A 24,358-nucleotide genomic window follows, 5' to 3' on the forward strand; every position below is an offset into this window, starting at 1 on the left:
CAGGCACAGGCGGGGCTGCTCTGCAGCAGACACCCTCCCCCTACCTGTGGGGGGCCCGCATCTCCACCCCTGTGCGAGCCACAGAGCCCTCCGTGGGCTGCACGGCCCCTACACACACACACACAGACCGAGGACAAAGTTCACTGATAAATCAGACCCAGCAAGGCACTGAGAGCAATGACTCATAAAACTCATGCCCTCCATCCTAGCTACTCAGGGAGCTATGATCTGAGGATCGCAGTTCAAAGCCAGCCCAGGCAGGAAAGTCCACCAGACTCTTCTCCCTTAATTAATCACCATAAAGCTGGAGGTGGGACTGTGGCAAGTGGCAGAGCACCAGCCTTGAGTGAAAAAACTAAGAGATAGTACCCAGGCCCTGAATTCAATCTCAAGTGCTGGCGTGCGCACACACACACACAATCAATAAAAAATTATAACACAACTGGCTAATATAATTTTATGTGGATATGTTGTCTCAAAATACTCTTATTGATCTTTTTTCACTTAGCATTTCAGTGTCTTTGTGGCATATCCAAAATGCCAGCATCATTACCCTTGCACATGGGGCCATGATAAAGGAGAACAAAGGTTACTTGAATACAGCACTGAGATGCTGACACTAATAGGTGAATGAGCACATACAGCATGGATACACTGGGCAGAGACTGTTCACATTCTGGAACCCCAAACCTCCGGATCTTTGCCTCTTAAGTCAGAACAAACACCTCATAAGGAGCTAAATTATAGGTATGAGTCACCACGCCCAGCTGCCCCTGTTATCTTCATTAGGCCAAATAAAATAAATCACGAAAGACACAGGGTAGAATCATGCAAAATCAGAAGAGATCTGCCCGTGTACTTTCTTGTACATTCTGGCCACAGCCAACCTGATTCCTCCTCACCCACTTGGTGCTGTTGTGTCCAGTGTGGCTTGAGCACAATGGAGTCCCTCTGTGGCTCTGGAGAGATCTCCCTCCCAACTGCCAGGCTAGTTCCAGGAAGGGAAGCAATCCCATGCCTACTGCCCTGGTTTATGTGAGAAAGACACCTGCTAGTTTGTGCTGGTCAGCAGCCAGCAGCCATGAGCACCAATCGGCCAGCTTCTCACCCGTGGAGGCTAGCAGCCTTCCTAGGAAGATAAAAAGATAAAGTCCCTCTGATCCCTTTCCAGAGTCAAAGTGTTGTCCTTTGATGTCAGCCGTCCTCCCTGAACTGGGGACGGTCAGCGTCCGTTTTCCTGTCCTCCTCTGAATGGATGCACACCCCGCAGCAAAAGCTGACCCATCTAGCTCCCTCGACTGTTGGCGCTGTGCCCAGGCCGGGTGCCAGGGAGGGCGGGGCCGGGAGAACCCGAGTGGCTCAGTCCTGGCAGAGGAAAGGCACGCAGCAGCGAGGCCAGGCCCGCGAGCCCTGGCACGGGTGAACCTGCCGGGCCCTCCACCCGCAGCGGCCGGCAGCATCCGGGCCCACGCTGGGTGTCCCTCCTCTCCTTGAGCAGGCCTTCTGCTTCTTTCCCCTCTCATTTCCCTTTCCTTATGTCTTCTCCTGCCCTCTTCCCTTCTCTCTACCTACTAGGTCTTTCAGCAAGCTTTCAATTTAGCCTCTGCTATGTGCACAGCGCTGTGCCGGGAGCCCTGAACGGTCACTGTCCCTAAGGAGGTTAACTACTCTCATGAGAGAGACCAACATAAAAGTTCCACTAAACATAAAATGAAATCATTAAAATACAATTCAATCTCAAATGATTTTTACCTGCTGTCTCTTACCTCAGACGCTCTAGAGATATACATGGGCTTTGCTCCAGAGACCTTTTGTGGATACATGTGTTTAGGCTCAGGAATCAGATGGGACTGCAAATTCCAGGGTGTTTTCTTTGTTGTTTTTTGTTTTTTGCCATCCCGGGGCTTGAACTCAGGACCTAAGCACCTTTCACTCAAGGTTAGCACTCTACCACTTGAGCCACAGCGCCACTTCTGGCTTTTTCTACATATGTGGTGCTGAGGAATTGAACCCAGGGCTTACTGTAGATGAGGCAAGCGCTTTACCACTAGGCCCTATTCCCAGCCTCCCAGCTTTTATTTTAACCAAATTGAACAATGTCGCTGATCCTCCCTTTCTGCATCCCTAAAACAGTGATAAAAGGAGACAAGCTTTAGGGCAAGGATGTAGCTCAGTGGTAAAGCACTTGCCCAGCATGAATAAGGCCTCGGGTTCAATTCCTAGAACAGAGAGGGGCCAGGCGCTGGTGGCTAACACCTGTCATCCTAGCTACTCAGCAAGTTGAGAACTAAGGATCATGGTTCAAAGCCAGCCCTGGGCAGAAAGGCATTGAGAGTCTTATCTCCAAATAACAAGCACAAAGCTGGAAATGGAGCTGTGGCTCTGAGTTCAAAACCCTTCTTGGTCCCCAGGCTATGGGCCAGGTATGGCCTGCAGTTCGCGGTTTACCCACCCCTGCTCGGGCTGCGTGAGATGGCCGCCACTACCGGTCACAGATTTCCCTTCTCAGGAACACACACGGGGTGGCTCCGCAGTATCCCAATTCGGTGTCTAGATATTAAACGCAAGCCAGGCTGACTCACACAGTTATCACGCAACCCACGGACAGCAAATGCCTCACCAAAAAAAGAAAAACAATATCTATACTTCATTTGGGCCCAAGCCAAGGTAAATAAACAGTACTCCCCACTGACTGGCCCAGGAGACAGACGGGAACAAGCTTTCCTGACAGGTACAAGAACTCACTGTGTGAGGCTTCTGCGCCTCAACACCGTGTCCTAAGAACTTGGGCGGCACGGGGTCTCACGCATCCTAGACTTTACACCCAGAGGATGGATAGAAGAAGCCAAAAGGAAACCTAGGCAACAAGAGAGAGGGCAAGAATAACATGCCAGAGGCAGGGTGAGCCCTACTAATATCAAAATCAGACCATAAAGGACTTAGATGCAAAACAGTCAGGTGCCCCAACAATTCTAGCTCCTTCCTCAGTCCCTTCTTTCCTCCTCTCTGACCCTCTTACGTATCTGTGGGTGAAACGGGAGATGGTTCATTACTTTCTGTTGTAACCTAAGAAGATGTTCAATCTCAAGTTCACATCAAGTTCTTTGCCAGCCAGGAAATTCTGCCTCCAATAATATAAAATGCCTACCTATTACACAGACATTGTAATTAATAAGTGACCCAGAAGAAAAGCAAAGCCTTTGTTATAAAGCCATTCCAAGAATCAGATCTGTTCTTGTACATCTTTAAAGATGTTATTCATGTCTAGCCTTTATTACGAGACACACAAATGGCTTTTCCAGACCAATGAACAGCCCTTAACTGGCTTGCTGGGGACTTCGTTCTAGTAAGAACACTTCCCCTTCCTTCAAAATGTGAATGGTAAACAACTGGCTCCCTTTACTATGATCTCTGAATTGTCATCTGTGAAGAGGGAAAGCAAGGCTATTACCTAGGGATTCTTTAGAAAGAAAAAACTTAGGGTTTGGGATCTGAAAGGAGCCTAAGCAGGAGGTGCCCCCCAACTGTACCCCCTACTACTACTACTTCTCTACCCATCCAGCAGTACAATCCTGGGCTGGAAATGTGGCCCAAGTGGCAGAGTGCTCCAGTAGCAAGCAAGAGGCCCTGAGTTCAATCTCCAGTACCATCAAGAGAAGAAGGGGCTGGGACGAGGGCTTAGCAGTAAAGTGCTTGCCTAGCATGCATGCAAATCTGGGTTCGATTCCTCGGCACCAATTAAACAGAATAAGCCAGAAGTAGCGCTGTGGCTCAAGTGGCAGAGTGCTAGCCTTGAGCAAAAAGAAGCCAGGGACAGTGCTCAGGCCCTGAGTCCAAGCCCCAGGACTGGCAAAACAGAGGGGGGAGGGATAGAGGGGCAGCAGCACAAGTCTTTGGTCCCAGAATCTAGCACTTTCTCTTATCTTTGCCTTTACCACCTTGGGGGGAAGAGACACATTCTACTCTCTCCAGGGAAGAAGATCCATTCCCTGACATATCGATCTTAAACACATAACTGGGTCAAAAACCTAACTTCCATCTGCTATTGATGGATGTGTCCCCCAGAGGCGACTTGACAAATACATGGTCCCCAGCCCACACTGTCACCAGGAGGTGATAGAACCTTTAAGTGGTGGAGCCCAGGAAGAGGTCTTTAGGTCATTGGGGGTGTGGTCTCAAGGGGGGTTGTGGGATGCTGGCCCTTTCTTCTTCCTGTCTCAGCTCTGAGGGGACAGCTTGGCTCCGCCACCCACTCTCGACCATGTGATGCTTCCCTACCTACCAGAGGCCTAAAACCAATGTCCACGCAACACCAGACGGGAATACCTAAAACAGAGAGTAGTCAAAACAACCCCTTGCTCTCTGTCATTTGATGTCTCTTGGGTGTTTATTACAGTAGCAGAAAACCCACCAAAGCCCTCACTTTCTAGCCCCCTAACGCTTCAGTTCACAGGAAACTCAGGGCTCTACCTCAGCCCCAGCCTGGCTGTGACTCCACTTTCCTTTCTGCCCTGACAAATGGAAACAGGAGGCAGGGGAGTCAGGGTGAAAGGGATACCACTACTGATACTGGCCAGTGGTTCTGAAGTCATAAATATACTTTCTAAAAAAAAAAAAAAGGGGGGGGGGGGGGCTGTGGCCCAGTGGAAGAGCATGTGTTACGCATGCGCAAGGAGACGGGAGGCAGAGGAGATGAAGTGCTTTGCGGTGACAAGGAGCCTCCTTCTCACCCAGGCTTGATACCTCATCACCAACACATCCATCCCCTCCGACCACAGGAAGCGCGTATCCATTCTGAGCTCCACTGCATACAGGAGGAAGTACAGGCCCAGGGAGCCGGTGTGACTCCCTCCAGACCCCGCAGCTAAGGGACCGCAGCCTTCATGCAGTCAGGCCCGCCCGCCTCTGGGGGCAAGACTGTCTCCACCTGCCGCCATCTTTCAGGCGGAGCTAGGGTGTTGGACGCCATTGCAGGCTGCCTGAGCTTCATTGTAATTAGCTCTGTGGAAACCGTCCCAAAATAGCAATGACTGGAAAGACAAGCAAAGACCTTGCTAAGCTGAGAACTATGTTGAGGAGTAGCAGAGGGCTCCCATACCACAGCTGTGTGCCAGAGGAATTAATGGCTTAGAGTTGATGCACAGGCAACGCCACGGTCCAACAGCAGGATTTCCCAAGATAGCAGAGGAACCGGAATCGAGCACAAAGGACTCTAGTACTCAAAAGTTTTAAAATCCAGCCAGCCATATGGCAAAGGTCAGGGGAAAAAATAAACCATGATATCCTGTTAGGAGGGGATTCACAGAGAAGGCAGACTCCTGGGAATAGAAATGGAAACATAAAAATAAAATAAAAGCTGCATGGGGGCTGGGGATATGGCCTAGTGGCAAGAGTGCCTGCCTCATATACATCAGGCCCTGGGTTCGATTCCCCAGCACCACATATACAGAAAATGGCCAGAAGTGGCGCTGTGGCTCAAGTGGTAGAGTGCTAGCCTTGAGCAAAAAGAAGCCAGGGACAGTGCTCAGACCCTGAGTCCAAGCCCCAGGACTGGCAATAAATAAATAAATAAAAATAAAAGCTGCATGTCTCTCAGCGGGTCCTATCAAAAACCGAACACTTACACAAATGTGGAAGCATAGAAGTAAGTCAATAGCAGGTGTACAGACTGAAAACAAGGCCAAAATTGTGAGCAGACTCGAGTAACAAAAGGACCCATCCTATTGACACCAAATGTTATACCATCGGGTACCTAATCCTTCCTGAATAGAATTTCCATTCTCTTTTTCCTTCTGGTGCTGAGAATTGAACCTATGACCTTATACATGCTCTACTGTCTGTTCTACCAAGTTTTCCATTCTGTTTTGGCAGCTATTAAAACTTACTTGTTCCCAGAAATAGAAGAACCCTGTATTTGACATTATAAAACATATTTTTATAAGAACAGGTTTTCTTTCTATTTCTGATTTGATGGTCAGGCCTCTTTTAGCACACACTGAAATCTTAATCTTGCCCTGTTGAGTAAGTAAGACCTCTACCTTCTAATCTTTCTTTTCTCTGTCATCTCTCTCTGCTCAGTTTCTGGCTTTTCAAGAATCAGCCAGCCCCATTACTTGGAATCTAAATTCTGAGATCTTAAGTCTAGAAAAAGAGGCTATCCTTCTTCCCTGAGGCAAACAAATGGGTCTTTGTGGAGCTTCTGGTACGCGGTGCCGGCTTGTAGTTGGCACCTGCCAGCCTGGCTGTTACATGGTGACTTTGCTCCTGTGGTTTTCTGATCACACAGAGCTTCCTCCCTGAGGCTCTCCTGACCTTCTGGTCTGCAGCTTGGTGCTGGTCACATGATCTCATTTGAATCCTTCAGTCACTCGCATCAACCTACAACTCCACAGTGGCAGATTCAACTCCCAACGATGACACAGCACACAGTCTCAGGATGTGGCCTTGGAGAGCACAGGCGTATCTGTCACAGGGAAGTCCCAAGTGGGCATAACCACAACAATGCTACAGCCACTGCTCTGGAGAACAATCTGACACCTCTGAAATAACTCTCCTAGGGTCAAGTGTCAGCTGAAGATCCACTCCGGATGGTCTTACAGAAGGAGACACAAGCAAGACTCCAGGGAACAGTGACACATTTTCAGCAGCAAAAGGAGCCTGACAGGGCGGAAAAGTCCATGAAGAGTCCTATCTCCAATTAACCAGCAAAAATCTGGGGGTAGAGCTGTGATTCACGTGGCAGAGGGCTAGCCTTGAGCAAAAGCACTAAGGGGTAGTGTCTAGGCCCTGTGTTCAAGCCCCACTATTGACAGAGAGGGCGTGAGGGTTGAGGGGGAAGAAAAGAGAGAGGACATGCAAAGGCTTGAAAACAGTGCTTCATCAAGTAACATGAGTATGATTAAAATCCAACATTTTAATACAGTTTGTACCAAAACATGAAAAGGCCCAAGAACCACATACTTGGAATTAACAGTGAGGCCACAAGGATGTTCGTGGCACGGCCTACTGTGGTCCATTTTACCCTGCCTGTATTGACTCTGCCTGTAATGGGCGGGGTTGCACAGCTGGGACTCTATCCAGTCTTTTCAGTGATGGGAGTTTCGCCTCTTACACGGTTTCCTCAGTGCAAATGCTCTTCAACTATTCTGTTGGCATGATTTCTAAAAATTGGATGGAAAAAAAAATCTTTAAAAAGAATTCCATTGTGTGGATGCTTCTGGTGTTTAGATGCCCAGATAAACAATCCCCTATTATCTTGATTTTGTGGTTTCTCAGAAATAAGCTCAAAACATACTTAGAAGTCTTTTGGGGGGGAAGTTATCCGCAATCTATTATGTCTCCAGTAAGGTCAGTCAAGATCTTTCACAACAGCCAATCATTACCTTTACCTCCATGAACTCTGCCTGGGTACAAGTTGGGAAATGCGCTATGTATGTCATGTGTCATGCCTTACTACTTTTGGAGATTAGTTACACACAGAAACATGTCAGCAGCTACGAACCAGCAAACCTTCTCCCACAACGATGTCGTCCATTGACTGGTTTGCCAGCTTGAGTGTAGGTGTTGCTTGGAAGTATGCTTGCACACACAAAAGTTCTCAACACCATCCCACAAAGGACAAGGATGAGTTAACCAGACATCCAAAGATGGAACAAGATATGTAGGGAGAGGACACAGGAAGACACTGGGCCAAAGAGTAAGTAATGCACTTTACGTTTGGAAGGACCACAGTAAGAAGTTCCAGGCTAGGGGCACAAAGGGTAGGCAGGCAGGCAGAGGCCAGGCCCTGTGGAAGCCTGTGTTTTAGGTGGAAGGTTGTGAACTTTAACCTAGAAGGTGGGAGAGTTACTGAAGACTTACAAGCAGGAAGGAAGAGAATGGTAGACACCCTCCAGTGAAAGGAGTGGTTGGTGCAGATGAGAGACAGACTTTCAGTAACCCACTATAGGGTGATGGTGACCAGGCTTAGAGTTCTTTCTCCAGAAGAGTTAGAATAGTGCTCAGGCAGCGTAGTGAGGGGGGAATGGTGGCACTTCTCAGAGAGAACTGAATGCAGGGAGGGTGTAGGAAAAGAAATCAGTGAGAGTTAGAGAAAGACAGTGGAGATGAATTGAGCTCAGGTGCGACATTGATATGGTTAGAATTGCCCCCATCAACATGAGGGTTGAAATTTAATCCCCGTGTGAAGTCCTAGGAGGCAGGACCAGGCAGGACCTTCCGGAAGCGGTTATGTGACCATCAATGCAGAGCCATTCATCTATACCTAGGGTAATGGATTATCTTGAGAGTGAGCCTTTTACAAAAGCGACTTGGGCTCTGTGATACTTGGCGCCACCTTGGAACTCTGCAGAGGTCCAAACAGCAAAAGATGCTCACTAGCTACAAATCCTTGCTCCAGAACCACAGAATGAAGAAACCTTTGTTCTTTATCAGTTACCTCTGTCTTAGGCAACAGACTCAGTGACATATTGAGCTAGAGATGCTGAAGGAAAGATCACATGGAGATGTCAAGCCGCTGTTGGGGTCATAGATCTTGGCCGATAAGAAAGGTTTGGGGAGTAAACAAATATCTGAGGAAGAATATAAACCTAGCAGAAAAAGAAACCATCATAATCGGAATAAAAGCTAGCCATGAACACACTGCTCACCAACGACTTACACCTGTAATCCTAGCAACTCAGGAAGCTGAGATTTGGGGATCACAGTTCCAAAGCCAGCCCGGGCAGGAAAATCTGTGAGACTCACCTCCAATCAGTTACTAAAAAAGCCAAAGTGAGCTGCGGCTCAAGTGGTAGAGAGATATCTTTGAGCCAAAAGAGCCCAGGAACTATGCTTAGACCCTGAGGTTCAAGCCCTAGAACTAGCACAGGGGGAAAAAAAGAATCCAGAAGTGGAATTGTGGCTCCAATGTTAGAGCACCAACCTTGCGAGATAAAGATAAGAGTGTAAGGCCCTGAGTTCAAGGACCAGTACTGGCACACATACAAAAAAAAAAAAAGTTAACCAGGCACGGGACATAATGTTGTTGTTGTTAATACATTTCTCTTTTCAATAGCCATATAAAGTAGATATATATTATTATCCCAGTTTTAAAGATGATGAATTTTACTAAGCTACAAACATTTAGTAAGCTGCCTGCGTTAATAAAGACTCCCTCGGGGCTGGGGATATGGCCTAGTGGCAAGAGAGCTTGCCTCGTATACAGGAGGCCCTGGGTTCGATTCCCCAGCACCACATATACAGAAAACGGCCAGAAGTGGCGCTGTGGCTCAAGTGGCAGAGTGCTAGCCTTGAGCAAAAAGAAGCCAGGGACAGTGCTCAGGCCCTGAGTCCAAGCCCCAGGACCGGCCAAAAAAAAAAATAAATAAAAATAAAAAAAATAAATAAATAAAGACTCCCTCCATTTCAACACTTGACTTTCCCAAACTCTGGTGAATGTGAGCCCCCATGGGAAAATTTTACATGGGGTCCAGTGCAGACAATGAGTATTTGAATAAACCCAGGCTGCCTGAGACAGCCCCCAGCCCCCATACCCTCTGTTATTTTCTACCCTATTCCATTTCACTTTCTAAATAGGCTGGTTGCAATTCACAAACTTCATTCACAACCCACCCAAGAAGCCCTGAGGGTGTTTTTTTTCAAAATTGCTGTCCTCTAGCCTCCCACTCCAGACTCAGAGTGATCCCAGCAGGTGTGCAAAGATGGCAGGAGGTGTGGCAGAGAAAACGTCACCTCAGAGTGGCTTAAAGTCCTCAGTATAAATGAGAATCAGATCTCTCCTCTCAAATCAGGCCCCAAAGACGTGTCTAAGGAAAGCAGACTCTTCAGCTTTCAAAGTCACATTTGTGAGGAAGCCATTCTGCCTGCCAAGTTTTCCCTCTGTACCATACAGGAAGGGAGGCAGATGCACTTAAGTTGGAGAGTTTAAAAGCTGCTAGTTCTAAATTTGCTACAGCATTACATGGCAGGATTTGGGCTGGCAGCCCAAAGCAAACCAGCCCCGGGCTTGAGCCTCTCTAACCGGATTCCTGCAGACAATAATTGCAATATGAAGTAATACTTCTAGGGTGGAAGGCCAGAGAAGTGACAAGTGACATCTTGCTTAGCAGGAAATGGTTGTGCTGGCTAGATGTCAGGGATTCACCCCTAGTGTATATCAGACTCTGAATGTATACATTCTCCCTTCTTCTTGACAGCAAAATGGCTCCCCTCCTCTGTGGTCTCTGATGGTTCATCCTGACTGTCAACTTGAGCTGGATCGACCGGTGTCTAAGAAATTAGTAAAGCACACTTCTAGGCATGTCTGCGTCTGTGAGGGTGCTTCCACAGGTGATTGGCATGTGGGATGAGGAGAAGGCCCGCCCTGAACATGCGTGGTACCACCCAATAGGCTGGGGGCCCACATGGAACAAAAAAGCAGAGGCGGGGGGTATGTGTACCACACACTGGCACACACTGGGTCCTCCTGGAGTAGGAGCATTTTTCATTCTTGCTAAGAGTTAGCAGGGGCCATTTGGCTAGTCATACCACAGACCATCAATGGTGGACCATACGAATTGATAGGTACAGGCCAATGACTCAAGGCAGCTGAGGAGAAACTTCCATGTCTATCTTGTCCTGTACCAAATGATGCTGTTATCCATTCAGGGATGGTCCGTTCCCCCCCCCCCCCCCCCCGAACAGATACCAGATTCTCCAGCCTTTGAAGACAGACTTGTGCCAGATACTCTCCAAGGACCTTCCTGTCTTTTGACCTCGAACATCATGAGTCCCCTTTTCTGAAGCTTCTTGGACTAAGCAGAACTACCAGTTCCCCAGATGTCCCTTCTGCCCTTACTTAGGAGGACTACCCAGATTCTGATTGTGTGAACCGCTCTAATAAATCCCCCTTTATAAAATCACCTTTACATTCTATTCTTCCAGAGAACCCTAACTAACACGGCTTCTCCCCCTCAAGCAATCCATCTTCAGCACCGCCCGCTTCTCCCTTAGCATAGATTCCTTCCCTGTGACCAAGAAAGACCCATAGGTTTCTTTTAAACAAGCCTTTGCAAGGAAGGAGTTGGCTGTTGTATGTAACTGGTCATTTCTTGAGAATAGTTATGGCTACATAAACTTTTCCACTTGTAAAAATTCAGAGAATTGGACATGCAAAGGATCCCATTTTTCTGTATGTGAACTATATCTCAGAAATCAGACTTTGGGGCTTCACATGGGGCCAGTGGCACAGTGCTTGCTTGGCACCTGCAAGGCCCCGAGTTCCATTCTTAGCACAAAGAAGGAAGGCAGGGAGGACGGGAGGGAGGGAAGGAGGAAAGAAAGGATGGAGGAAAGGTCAATTCTGATTTCCAAGTCAAGTCCTCAGAGCCTTTCCTCGATCTGCCAGCCTGTGACTGTCCTTTCCTTTCTCCTCCCTGGCACATGCTCTTCTCATTGTCCTCATTTTAGCCAAGACCAAAGCGTTCCCCCATTTGGCCCGGCTCTCCTCATACCTTCTTCCCATCGCTCCTGGCACCGACACTTCTACAGAAAACTCCTTTTCGTCCGCTTTGGAAATAGAGAACCCCACTGCTTCTCCACCTCTTCAAGTGCTTCTTGGCCTGGTTCTTGGCAACGCTCTAGGTCTGGGAATCTGCCAAGGCACCGAGCCCACGGCTCTGCTTCTGCATTCATGCTTCCCAGGAGCCCACCCACTCGCGGGGATTAAAGGATGGCTGGAATGCATCTGGCTGGAATGCATCAAAATCCCAAATCCCTGTCAGCCGTGGTGGGGGGGGGGGGGGGCAGCTGGGCCATTTGTCATCTCCACGTGTGACCATCACCGCTTCAAATCCTACACATGTGCTCTTGGATCTCCGCCTCTGCCGGCTATAATCAGTGTGATGACCTCACTATTGGGTCTCCCAAGGCAGGAACTCTGATGACACCAGACACTGAGCATGCTCAGTTATCAAGACCACAGGAGACAGCATGGAAGAGCACGATCTTCTAAGCTGCCACACTCAGTATGCATTGTCACTTCTACTGCTTACGCTGTCACTCATTTCTTCTCCATCTTCCTCTGCAGCTGCAGCTCCCTGCTCCCGACAGGGTATCCTGCATTCTCTTGTCAGTTCACTTTGGCTAGAACTCACCATCTCCTCTCATTCTGCTGCTCAAGACTGGGAAGGCACTGATTATGGGTTGACTTGTGTCTCTTCCAAAAAAAAAAATTATGTTGTGAGCTGAAGGTGTGGCTCAAGTCGTATAGTAAACGAGACACCCTGAATTCAAGCCCCAGTACCACCAGAACAGACATGCTGAAGTCTCTCTAGAACCTCAGAGACTCATCTTATTTGGAAATATAGATGGCCCTGACCTACAAGGGGTGTGGGGTACATGTTGTTAATCCCCTCCTAAACTGAACATACCCTAAGTCGAAAATGAACATCCTAACTTCCTGAGCAGCTTGGCTTAGCCTCGTCTGCCTTAAATGAAATCAGAATATTTACTATCAGCCTATCGCCGGGTAAAGCCATCGACAACCTATAATAAAGATTTGACTACCTCCGGTTATGCAGGCTGGCAAAAAGGATGTTGGAAAGTTAGTTCTTTCTCTTCTTGATCCAAAGTGCTGGCTAAGAGCTGTGGCTCGCTGCTCTGTCCAGCCTCATAAAGAAGGGATCAGCCTCATAAAGAAGGGAAAGCATAACTGCTTTCCAGGGCCAGATCCAAAATCAGAACATGAAGTACAGCTTCTACTGAATGCATGCCATGTTCAGAACACGCGTTGAAAATTTGCTAAGTCAAAGCATCCTAAGTTGGGAAGATTCTGTAGGTCTCACAGAGGCAATCGTGTTGAACTGACGTTCCCAGGGTGAGCTCTAACCTACGCTGGACTGATGTCCTTATAAAAGTGGAAAGATGGGCAGAGACATGCGTAGGAGGAAGAGGACTTAAACACTCAGAGAGCCTGGCATTGGCGGCTCACGCCTGTCATCCTAACTGCTCAGGAGGCTGAGATCTGAGGATGGCCTTTTGAAGCCAGCCTCAAAGGAAAGCCTGCGAGACTCTTATTTCCAAGAAACACTCCAAAGCCGGAAGTGGACATGTGGCTCAAGTGGTAAAGCAAAAAAGCCAGGGAAGAAACAGTACCCAGGCCCAAAGTTCAAGTACCCCTACTGAGAAAAACAAAGAAAGAAAAAACTTGCTAGGAGAGCTAAGTGTTCAGGCCAAGGAATGCTGGAGGCTTTGTCAGGGCAAAGGCCAGGAACAGGTTTTCCCCACAGCCCTGGAACAAAACCACCATGCCACCCACATATTCTACAGGTCTAACCAGCAAGCTCCGTGTCCCCAGCAGGCACTGAAGAACCTCTATGACTTGGCTCTATCTCCATTCCCATGACCTCTGCACAGCCCCACCCCAATCAGAAATCTACCTACGAACTCCTGTCTGCAATGTGGCTTTTTACCTGGGTGGGATGTCCCTAGAATGGCCTTCTAAATCCTACAGTCTCTAACCCTGACATCAGTCTCTCTTCTTAGCCATATTGCCCTTCACTTTTCAGCATATGGCTTTCTTTCTCTTCTCAGAACCACCACCGTGGTGTGTCTGTCTCATGTAAGCTGACAGCGGATTACATCTTGTTCACGTGGTTCCTTAATGGGGTTTTTCTTTTCCTTCCTTCCTTCCTTCCTTCCTTCCTTCCTTCCTTCCTTCCTTCTCTTTCTTTCTTTCTTTCTTTCTCTCTCTTTCTTTCTTTCTTTCTTTCTTTCGTTCTTTCTTTCTTTCTGTGTGTATGTGTCTGTATGTGCACGTGCCAGACCTGGGGCTTAAACTCAAGGCTTTTTTGCTCAAGGCTGGTGCTCTACCACTTGAGCCATGCCTCTACTTCTTGTTTTTTTAGGGGGACTTTTATTTGCCAGTCCTGGGGCTTCAACTCTGGGCCTGGGCGCAGTTCCTGAACTTTTGTGCTCAAGGCTAGCACTCGACTACTTGAGCCACAGCTCCACTTCTAGTCTTTTGTGGTTAGAGATAAGGCATGGACTTTCCTACCTGGGATGGCTTCAAACTGTCATCCTCTGATGTCAGCCTCCAGAGTAGCTAGGATTATAGGTGTGAGGCACCAATGCCAGACACTTCCAGCTTTTTAATGGCTAATTGGAGGTAAGAATTGCTCTCAGATTTGTCTGCCTGGACTGGCTTCCAGAAGAGATCCTCAGATCTTAGCTTCCTGGGATTACAGATATAAACTGCTGACAAATGGCCCTTAGTGAGTTTCTTGTGCAATGTGTTTGGGTCTGGAGTAAAACTTTAAATAACTAATATCTTTTGGGAACCTATATGTCAGACATCTTCCTAGATTTGTTGTCAGAGTAGGACATTTAGAATTGCCCACATTCTCGTTACTATTTTGTAGTGCTGAGTTTCAAAACCTGTCCTTGCCCTTGCTAAGCAAGTGTTCTACCACTGAGCTACATCCTAGCCCTTAGCTTTGTTTTTATCATCTTCAAGTCCAGTGTTGCTGCATGCTTAAGTCAGTACTGAGCAGGGAAGGTGCTCAGTGAACACTGACTTCCCTTTCACTGAAAAGTCATTCCACTTCCAGGAGCCTTCATTAGCTTCTTTACTTCTAAAATGATACCTCTGCCAGCCACCACAGGCTCACGCCTGTAATCCTAGCTACTCGGGAGGCTGAGATCTGAGGATCACAGTTCGAAGCCAGCTTAGTCAGCAAAGTCTGTGAGACGTCTTCAATTAGCCACCAAAAAGTCAAAAGTAGAGCTATGACTCAAGTGGTAGGACATTAGTGTCGAGAGGAAAAAACTAAGAGACAGTTACCAGGCCTTGAGTTCAAGCCACAGTACTGACAAAAAACTATAAGTGCATAATACATACCTCTCTGAGTCATTGTAAAGACAGAATGATTTTGGTTTGTTTTGTTTCTTTGTGGTACTGTAGAGTGAACTTCAGTCTGGCATCCCCAGCCCTGACGGTGGTTTTTTTTTTTAAGTAAAGTTTTTTCTTAGCTGGGAGAGTAAATCATTATTAGGATCTCAGTGCCAAGTGAATTTGCTGCCACACTGAAGAAATTATAGTCTTGAACCAAATGAGCTGGTTCTTCCAGACCCATGCCAGCAGGGCCAGTAAATCTCATGACTAATAAAGAGTGGTAGGAAGGGCAGAGAAAATGGTAAGGCACATCCTGGTGGGTCAACAGAGTAACCCTCCTGAACAAAAGATATCATCCTGTCGCCTCTGTCTAGTTTCACGCAGGCAGTATTCCAGGCTCCCAGGAAAAATAATCGAGTGTCCAGCATAACCAGCCCCAACCCATGAGGCACTATGATATGCCTAAATCAAGCGTTTAATGTTGGCTCGTGGCTTATTGCCCATTGGACTTCTACTGGCTTTAAGACTGAAAGCTAATCATATGCTGAATACACATGTAAAGCAGAAAGCAAGCAGAATGTAGAATCTCAGTATCCCCCACCTCAGGAACGTTTCAAATCAAGGAAAAACCCATTGGCCTTGCTGTCAACTGCAAATAAAGACAAACGATAGGAGTGCACAGAGTTGATATGACTCTAGAACTGCCAAGTTTCCCCCCATAGAATCCACCGTATGACTTTCATTTTTAAGTTAAACGTTTGTATTTTAAAAGTGACTCTACGAGACAGCACTGGTGGCTCATGCCTGTGATCCTTGCTACATAGGAGGCTAAAATCTGAGGGCTGCAAGTTGAAGCCAGCCTGGACAGAAAAGTCTGTGAGACTCTTATTTCCAATTAACCAGCAAAGGCCAGAAGTGGGGGTGTGGCTCAATTGATACAGTGCCAGCCTTAAGCACAAAAGGTAAGCAGGTCCTGAGTTCAAGCCCCAGTATGGGCAGCAAAAACAATCAAATAAATAAGACTCCAGGTAATTCAATGAAGTTTTCTTTTTCTTTTAGCTTATTCATTCAGTAAATGTTACAGCTAGCCAATGATTTCAAGTGACTCAATAAATGAGCATTCTTAAGTTGTGTGTATAACAAGTATATTAAGACAAGAAGTGGGCTGGGGATATAGCCTAGTGGCAAGAGTGCCTGCCTCGGATACACGAGGCCCTAGGTTCGATTCCCCAGCACCACATATACAGAAAACGGCCAGAAGTGGCGCTGTGGCTCAAGTGGCAGAGTGCTAGCTTTGAGCGGGAAGAAGCCAGGGACAGTGCTCAGGCCCTGAGTCCAAGGCCCAGGACTGGCCAAAAAAAAAAAAAAAAAGACAAGAAGTACTGTCCTAGTCATGTGTAAAGTCTCAAACCTCCCCTCTGGGTCCTGAACAATACAGGCAGGGGTTCTGGGTATCTTCCCCATCTCCCTCTGGTCTGTCTGTAAACTCCTGCCCCCCACTTGACCTCCATTAACAGACACTAGTGGAAGAAAGACTGACCTTTTGCCAGGCAGAAAGGCCTGGAAGCACTTTGGTGAAAACATTTAATACAAGAGAGTTGAGGAAGAAGGAATGACTTAGGGAAAGTGATCTACTTCCTTCTAGCTAGACTGAGTTTTAGCATGGAGCATCTATGTGAGATAAACCCCAGTCGTGCCAAGAATATTTTGTACTGAATTACAAATGCAAACCAGTCCCTATGCAGATGGAATTCACAATTATATAACCCCATAAATCTGTCTGCTTCCATAGCAGAAACTGCTTTAACTATTTAAAGCAAAATTGTAATAATTGTCTATTCTTGATTCTTAAAGGCTTCTTTAAAAAAGTAATCTGAATGGGAGGAGTTAGGGTGTGGACCAGTGGTAGGGTGCTTCCTTAGCATTCATGAAGCCCTGGGTGCAATCCCCACCCCATCCTCTCAAAAACAGAAAGAAAGAAAGAAAGAAAGAAAGAAAGAAAGAAAGAACTTATAAATCTGATCTGTAATAGATGCTTACTGAAAGTTCAGAACCTTGGTTTAAGCAAAATAATTTGTATGGACTATAAGTAAAATCCTTGCAGAGAAATTCTCTGAGAAATTCAGTATGTTGTGCTTTAACGAAATTGTATTACACCTGTAATCCTAGCTACTCAGAAGGCTGATAGCTAAGGATTGAAGTTTGAAACCAACCTTGGTAGAAAAGCCCATGAGACTCATCTGCAATTAACCACCAAAAAGCAGGAAGTAGAGCTGTGGCTCAAGTGAGGACACACTATCCTTGAACAAAACAGCTAAAGAATGATGCCCAGGTCTAAGTTCAAAGTCCTAGTACAGAGGAATGCATGTGTATGCATGCACACAAAAATGCACACATGAATGCAAACATACACACACACACACACACACACACACACACAAAGATATATCTTGTTTAGAACACACATCTCAAGAGAATAATCTTTTCCCTTCCCAAGGCTCCTAGATTGTCATTGTTTTTTTAGTGCTCATGCTAAGGTTGTGCTGTACCACTGAGCTACAGCTCAGTCCCTTCCAGAACTTTTCAGGTTGTTTTGTTAGTTTGACAGCTTTGAATGAGTTTTACCCTTCAGATATCCATTACTTTGTACTTGAGGCTTCTAGATTGGAGCTTCGAGGGGAAGGGAGGAGACAAACAACTAAGGACACTGGACTAGTACCTGCTACTTGATGTCCGAGAAGATAAAATAGCTTAACTGCAGTTAAGCTCTCTTCATCCCTCCCCTACACAAATGGTACCATGTGTCACTTCACTGGCCCCGAATTGTCAATCTCATGAGCTAGAGCAAAAGGAAGGGGTTTATCAAATTTGAGTATGTGCCTCACAGATGGACAAAGCACTGTTCTCACCAAAGGGAAACAGCTTTGGTTAAAAAAAAAAAATCTGCTGAAAGGCAGCAAGAATCTGGAGACCACATTCTATAATCATTTGTTAAATTTAGTTTTGATTGATGGCTTCATTATTGGCAAAGAGCTGGAAGAGAAAGACATCTATTTATACCATTGGTTACCATTTCTTCTAACAGCAACCACAATGCTAACATCCAGATTATCCTATATGGTTGAGTGTGATTCCGACTGAGTGTGATCCTCTAGCTAGCCACTTGGCCTTAGTTCCTGGAGCCTTTCTCCTCCTTTATTCTTAAACTCAAAGGTGTGTCCTTGTCCTAATCTCAGTCAGGACTCAGTCTTGGAAGCCATATACAAAGTATGGCGGCCAAGGAGCTAAGGCTAGTTGCAGGTCTAGAGAGCTCAGTACATACTGTGTGTATAGCTTAGAACTTGGGTGAAAACATAAAATAACTGGGGCTGGGAATATGGCCCAGTAGTAAAGTGCTCGCCTTGTATACATAAAGTCCTGGATTGATTCCTCAGCACCACATATATAGAAAAAGCCAGAAGTGGCACAGTGGCTCAAGTGGTAGAGTGCTAGCCTTGAGCAAAAAGAAGCCAGTGCTTAGACCCTGAGTTCAAGCTCCAAGACTGTCAAAAAATAATAATAACAAGGATGACCTAACTTCCTCTCTTGAAAAGAGGAAGGAGTCAGATGGAGCACCTACGGTTGACATGGTAATCAACAGGATTATGGAGTTACTCCTGCAGTCTTTAGCCAACTTGCTCTCCCTTTGGTCTACTTTCTGGGGGTGACTTCTTCTTGGCTATGCAAAATACAGAGCATGCCCCAAATATGTGCTCATATCATTGAAGATGTTTGCGTTTGCAACCTCTTTGGCGAACACACTCATTATTTTATCTCCTAGACGCAGCTTCCAATGCACGGAGTAAGCAGAGGAAGCCTTGAACATAAGCTGAATGATAAAGACCGACCAGCTGTCCCTGATCTGGAAGGAAATCATTCACAGGCAAATATCTGAGGAGATCAAAGGAAACACGGCCTTTGAAACCCGGGGCAGCTTGTACAGCTAATCATAAATTACAAAAGAAAAGGAAAGGGATCCGACTTTACCCTAAGTATTCCTTATTTTGAGTATGCTGCTAGTTCCTATCCTATCCCTTCCCCGTAAGGTTCCTACTTCACTAATTTAACTCCCAGAAGAATCCTAACTAAGGCAGATTGCCTGCCTGAAAAGATAGGCTCCTACCCTCAATTGTGCCCAACAGTCAAGCTAACAAGATGCAAATCCCACTCAATGTAGCGAATGCCCTTTTTAATCCCTAAGCAAAGGCCCAGAAAACATATTTCATTACCAGTTGTTTCAGAATGGGCTTCCACACCATGGTAAAATGTGCATCACTTATTTAAGTAAATTGCATGTAGGCAGCAACAGAGACAGTTGTGTCTTTTGTTTAGTCTGGGAGGCTATTTTCATGATTAAAGAGAACTGATCTCATCCTCTCAATTAATGCAAAGCTCCAGGACATCTATCATTTACCCTCCCGCTATGCTCGCATTATGGGTCATTTTCGAGCTACCCACAGCCACTGCTAAACTGGTTATGAGCTGAGAAGCAAAATCTTGGGACTAGAGTCATACCCCAGTGGGAGTCATAGGGGTAAGAGCTCAGGTCATGTAGAAAGAGCCAAGACACCTTTCACTGCCAAAGGAAGCAAATGCCAAGCCAAGGGACCCCTGGAGAGCTTGCTCCCAGCCTGAGTAGAGGGAAGACTGAGGACATCCGTAAAGGAGACTTGCCACCCATGCTTAAACACTTCTTCAAAGGGGCTGGGAATGTGGCCTAGTGGTAGAGTGCTTGCTGAGCATGCACAAAGCCCTGGGTTCGATTCCTCAGCACCTCAGAAAAAGCCAGAAGTAGCGCTGTGGCTCAAGTGGTAGAGTGCTAGCCTTGAGCAAAAATAAGCCAGGGACAGTGCTCAGGCCAAGTTCAAGCCCCAGGACTGGCAAAGAAAAAACTCTTCAAAGATCTTATTCTGCCTCCTACGCAGTTGTACTTTCCAGGTCATAAAACAGGAAGGCTTGAAACACGGTTGCTGCATAACTCCTCGTTGGCTGACAGACGGGGTAAGGGCTTGAAAAATATCTTTCCTTCCTTCTACCTAATTGAGCAGAACCATCTAAACCAACTTGTTCTAGGGCCTAGGGATATATCAGGCAAGCGTGGCAGGACGCACGCAGGAGACCCTAAATTCCATGCCCAGCATTGTAGAATAACTTGCACTCATTTTCACCTTTTGGGTCACCATTTGTTTATTTTTGCACTGCGGAATGAGTTTCTTTACTACTTGACTCTCACACCTAAGTCCTATTGTTTATTTTTTTATTTTGTTTTGGAAACGGGCTCTAGCTGACCTCTAGCTGATCCGCCGGCCACTGCCTCTGGAGTAGCTGAGATTATAGGTGTGCATCGCTTGACCTGTCCTGGATTCATTCCTCTTTTCAGAGGTCTTAATCTGAGAGACTGTACATTTTTTTGTTGTTCTCCAAAGCATCATTTCTGAAGGTTAACAATGAAATATCCTAAATGCTGGTTCTGAGCCTACTAGGAGACCAACAGGTCAGCAAGATTTTATTATGCTTGCTTAATATTTTCGGTTAAAACAATGACTGCATTTAAGTAGAAAACACATGGTTTCCTTTAAAGAATAAATAAAAAAACTTTTGTTGGTTTTTTTTTTTGCCAGTCCTAGAGCTTGAACTCAGGGCCTGGCTGCTGTCCCGGGCTTCTTTTGCTCTACCACTTGAGCCACAGTGCCACTTCTGGCCTTTTCTGTTTATGTGGTACTGAGGAATCGAACCTAAGGCTTCTTGCATGCTAGGCGAGCACTCTACCACTAAGCCACATTCCCAGCCAATAAAAAAAACAAAAAAAAACTTTTAACTGAGGAAAACTGATTAAAAAGCTCAACCTCCCAGAATTCCCACTGCTTCCTGCACAGTTCCTTCCTTCCTTCACTTCTTTCCACTCTCCATCTCTCCCCCCTCATCCCCCACCCCCAACCCCCAATCTGTGATGAGGATGCAACCCAAGGCCTCCTTGTGCATACCAGGCAAGATCTCAACCCCCCCCCCCAGCCCCAAAGTCACCTTCTTCCAGGGCCTTTCTGCCTAAATTAAGTTCATGTAGACACACAGTATGATATGAATATATATGTATACATGTATAAAGGTAAATATTGAAAATCCTAGAGGAAAGGTATTTCTGTTTAAGAATTCAGATGAGATTCAAAAGCAGACGTTTTCAGTAGAAAGGAACCATTATTAGCAACATAGAATATTTGCCAATGAAAGCTCAGATTCTGAGGTTAACATTACACCAAACCTTCAATAACTGCATTAAAACTGAGTGGCAAAAGTAGATGCCAGCAGCTCAGGAAGTTGAGATCTGAGGATCGAGGTTCAAAGCCAGCCCAAGCAGGAAATTCCATGAGACATTTACCTCCAATGAACCACAAAAAGCCAGAAGTAGAGCTGTGGCTCAAGTGGTAGAGCACTAATTTTGAGAAAAAAGAGCGAGACAGTGCCCAACCCCTGAGTTAAGCGCCAAAAAATGAAAGCAAACCAACAAAAAAACAAGTAAACAGTGGGGGCTCGGTGTGACTAGATTTACACCACTAATTTTCCCTCAAAAATTGCACTTGCCAGTTCTGTTAACTCTAAGGACAAATGTTCATATGAATAGATCTATCATTTTCTTTTAGAGAAAACGTATGACCTAGAGGGATGTTTCAGACATGGGCCCACCAAGCCAGTTGTCTCCGAGGAGCGCAGGCCCCAGGCCATCTACACCTCTGTGAACAGCAAAATCTACAGATGTTTAAATCTCATGTGTGGGCTGAGGATATGGCCTAGTGGCAAGAGTGCTTGCCTCGTATGCATGAAGCCCTGGGTTCAATTCCTCAGCACCACATATATAGAAAAGGCCAGAAGTGGCGCTGTGGCTCAAGTGGCAGAGTGCTAGCCTTGAGCGGGAAGAAGCCAGGGACAGTGCTCAGGCCCTGAGTCCAAGGCCCAGGACTGGCCAAAAAAAAAAAAAAAAAAAAAAAAAAAAAAAAGAATAAATCTCATGTGTTTGCATATCATCTGCTATAGATTTTAAATCATCTCGAAATGACCTATAGTACCTAATGCTATGTAATAAATGCGATGCAAATAGTTGTTATGCTATACTGTTTAGGGAAGAATCACACACAAAAAAGGATTACATGTTCAAAAAAGGCATGCAGCCATCATAGGCCTAACGACATAATACATGTCAGCACCAAGGCGTTTTCCAGCAGCGGTTGGTGGAATGTCAGGACACAGAGGGCCAGATGCAGGGAGCCAACGTTAATACCACTAAGAGTTTGAAAGGACCTCGGTCTTGGACGCAGGCTTTTCTCTTAGAGAAGCCCCTCAAGAAGATTACCATGGAGTGATTTTTCCTTGTTTTTGTCTTCATCCTTAGTAGTTATGAAAAGCATTTACCCACCACCTGCCAGCACCAACATTCTATGCCTGAATGAATCAAGCTAGCATTGCCTTTTACATAGTTGCAAGATTGCTCATTTAGTATAATCCAAGCAATCTCATTTTTAGCACAGTGGTGAGAAAAGAAGAGTTTTGATAATTTTATCTTTCCAGGATATCCCATTTCAAAGCTTCCTTGGGCATTGCTTTTTTACCCAACTCTGTGAAGCCCGTCGGTTGGGGCAAACACTTGCGAGACACAAAACCAAATCACTCCAGATCCACAGAGTAAGTGACCCAGCCTCTTCCTAGAGCCGCCAGCCCAAGGGCAAACCAAAGTAAATGCAAAAACATGGGCTGCTATTTTCTAACCCATTTATATTTAATATCTTATACGTTACTAATTATATAACAAGCCTTACACTTGATTTCATATGATGTAGAAATACCAAGATTACTAACTAGGAAGCCAGGCAAGTCAACACTCAATGATAATGAGAAAATAATTTGAGATGTGGGTGCCATCTTTTGCTTCTGACAAACATAATGGAATTTCCAGGAGGAATTTTCCAGGAAAATAAAGGCAGGGATTGGGAGAGGAGGAGTTCTCAGAAAAACACTGACGCGTCTATGAGGGTGGTGGGATCTGTACCCAGCCCAGAGCCTGACCAGAAAACCCCACCAGGAGAGAGACGTCCAGGTAATGTAGAGGGCCTCACCCACGTTCGCCAAATCGCTATTTACTCAAGAAGAAGGGAGGCAGAGATTTTTGTTTTATTTTTTGTGTGCAGGTCCTGGTGCTTGAACTCAGGGCCTGGGCGCTGTCCCTGGGCTTTTTTTTTTTTTTTCCCCTCTCTCAAGGCTAACACTTTATCACTTGAGCCATGGCTCCACTTCTGGCTTTTTTAGTCATTAACTGGAGATAGAGTCTCATGGATTTTTCCTGGGCTGGCTGGCTTCAAACCATGATCTCCTTAGATTTCAGCCTCCTGAGCAGCTAGGATTACAGGGGGTGAGGGGCTGGCGCCCAGTGGTTTTTGTTTTTGTGTGTGTTTCTTTTTTAATTGATCCTTAACCATTGCATGAACCTAAGTTGGAAGAGGAAGGAAATGTACTGTGAGTCATAAACACCATGCCATAAAGCTTGCGGTAACTCTTAAGCCTCGTGAATCATTCTTCTGGATCATCGTTTGAGCTGAAGGGCAGGTATAGCTCTGCCAAGGAGGAAAATCAAGTGGAAATAAGAGCCTAGGGGTCAAGTACCACAGGCAGGTAAGTGAACCCAACACAGCACCTGCTCCTGCCTCCTGTAAAGGAATCCGGAAATACAAGCTGTCCTGTCACCAGCCTAACAAATGCGCTTTAGCAATACAGAGGCAAAAATGCATCTCTGCTTTGGAGCAGTCCAAAAAACTTTCACCTAAACAAAAAGCACAGATGTCTATCACAGCTACAAGATCAAACACACACACACACACACACACACACACACACACACACACACACACACACACACACACACACACACACACACACACACACACACACACACACACACACACACACACACACACACACACACACACACACACACACACACACACACACACACACACACACACACACACACACACACACACACACACACACACACACACACACACACACACACACACCACACACACCTACCCCTTCAGGACTGGCCCTCTTCTTTGGATAACCTGCAACCCTGGAGACTCAAGAGGTTCTCAGTTTAAAAGGCGTCTGCGGGCAGGCACGAGGCCCTCTGCGGGTTTGATCCTCAGCTCCGCAGAGCAAACAAAATTAAGAATAAACAGCATCGGAACCCGGAGCTGTCTCTTCCACAAACTAAGCCTCATTAACAAGGAAGTTGGGGAGGTGTGTGCAGGTGGAAGGCGACCTGGGGCGCACAGAACACCCCGGATCTGACAGGAGTGTCAGGAGACAAGCCCACCCCCCCACCCCGCCACCCCCTCCTCTCCTTGGACAGCAGCTGTCGGGGGGGGGGGGGAGGGGGGGTTGTGCGTTTCCTCCACCGAT

The 24,358-nt window shown here is 46.3% G+C and overlaps 1 protein-coding gene across 3 annotated transcripts in view; it reads right to left on the reverse strand.

Moving 5' to 3' along the window:
- Positions 1–24,358, reverse strand: part of Trim2 (tripartite motif containing 2) — a 96,017-nt gene that overhangs the window by 48,477 nt on the left and 23,182 nt on the right. The gene's annotated exons all lie outside the window — the stretch shown is intronic.

This window comes from Perognathus longimembris, chromosome 24 (assembly GCF_023159225.1).
Source record: "Perognathus longimembris pacificus isolate PPM17 chromosome 24, ASM2315922v1, whole genome shotgun sequence".
Lineage (NCBI taxonomy): Eukaryota > Metazoa > Chordata > Mammalia > Rodentia > Heteromyidae > Perognathus > Perognathus longimembris.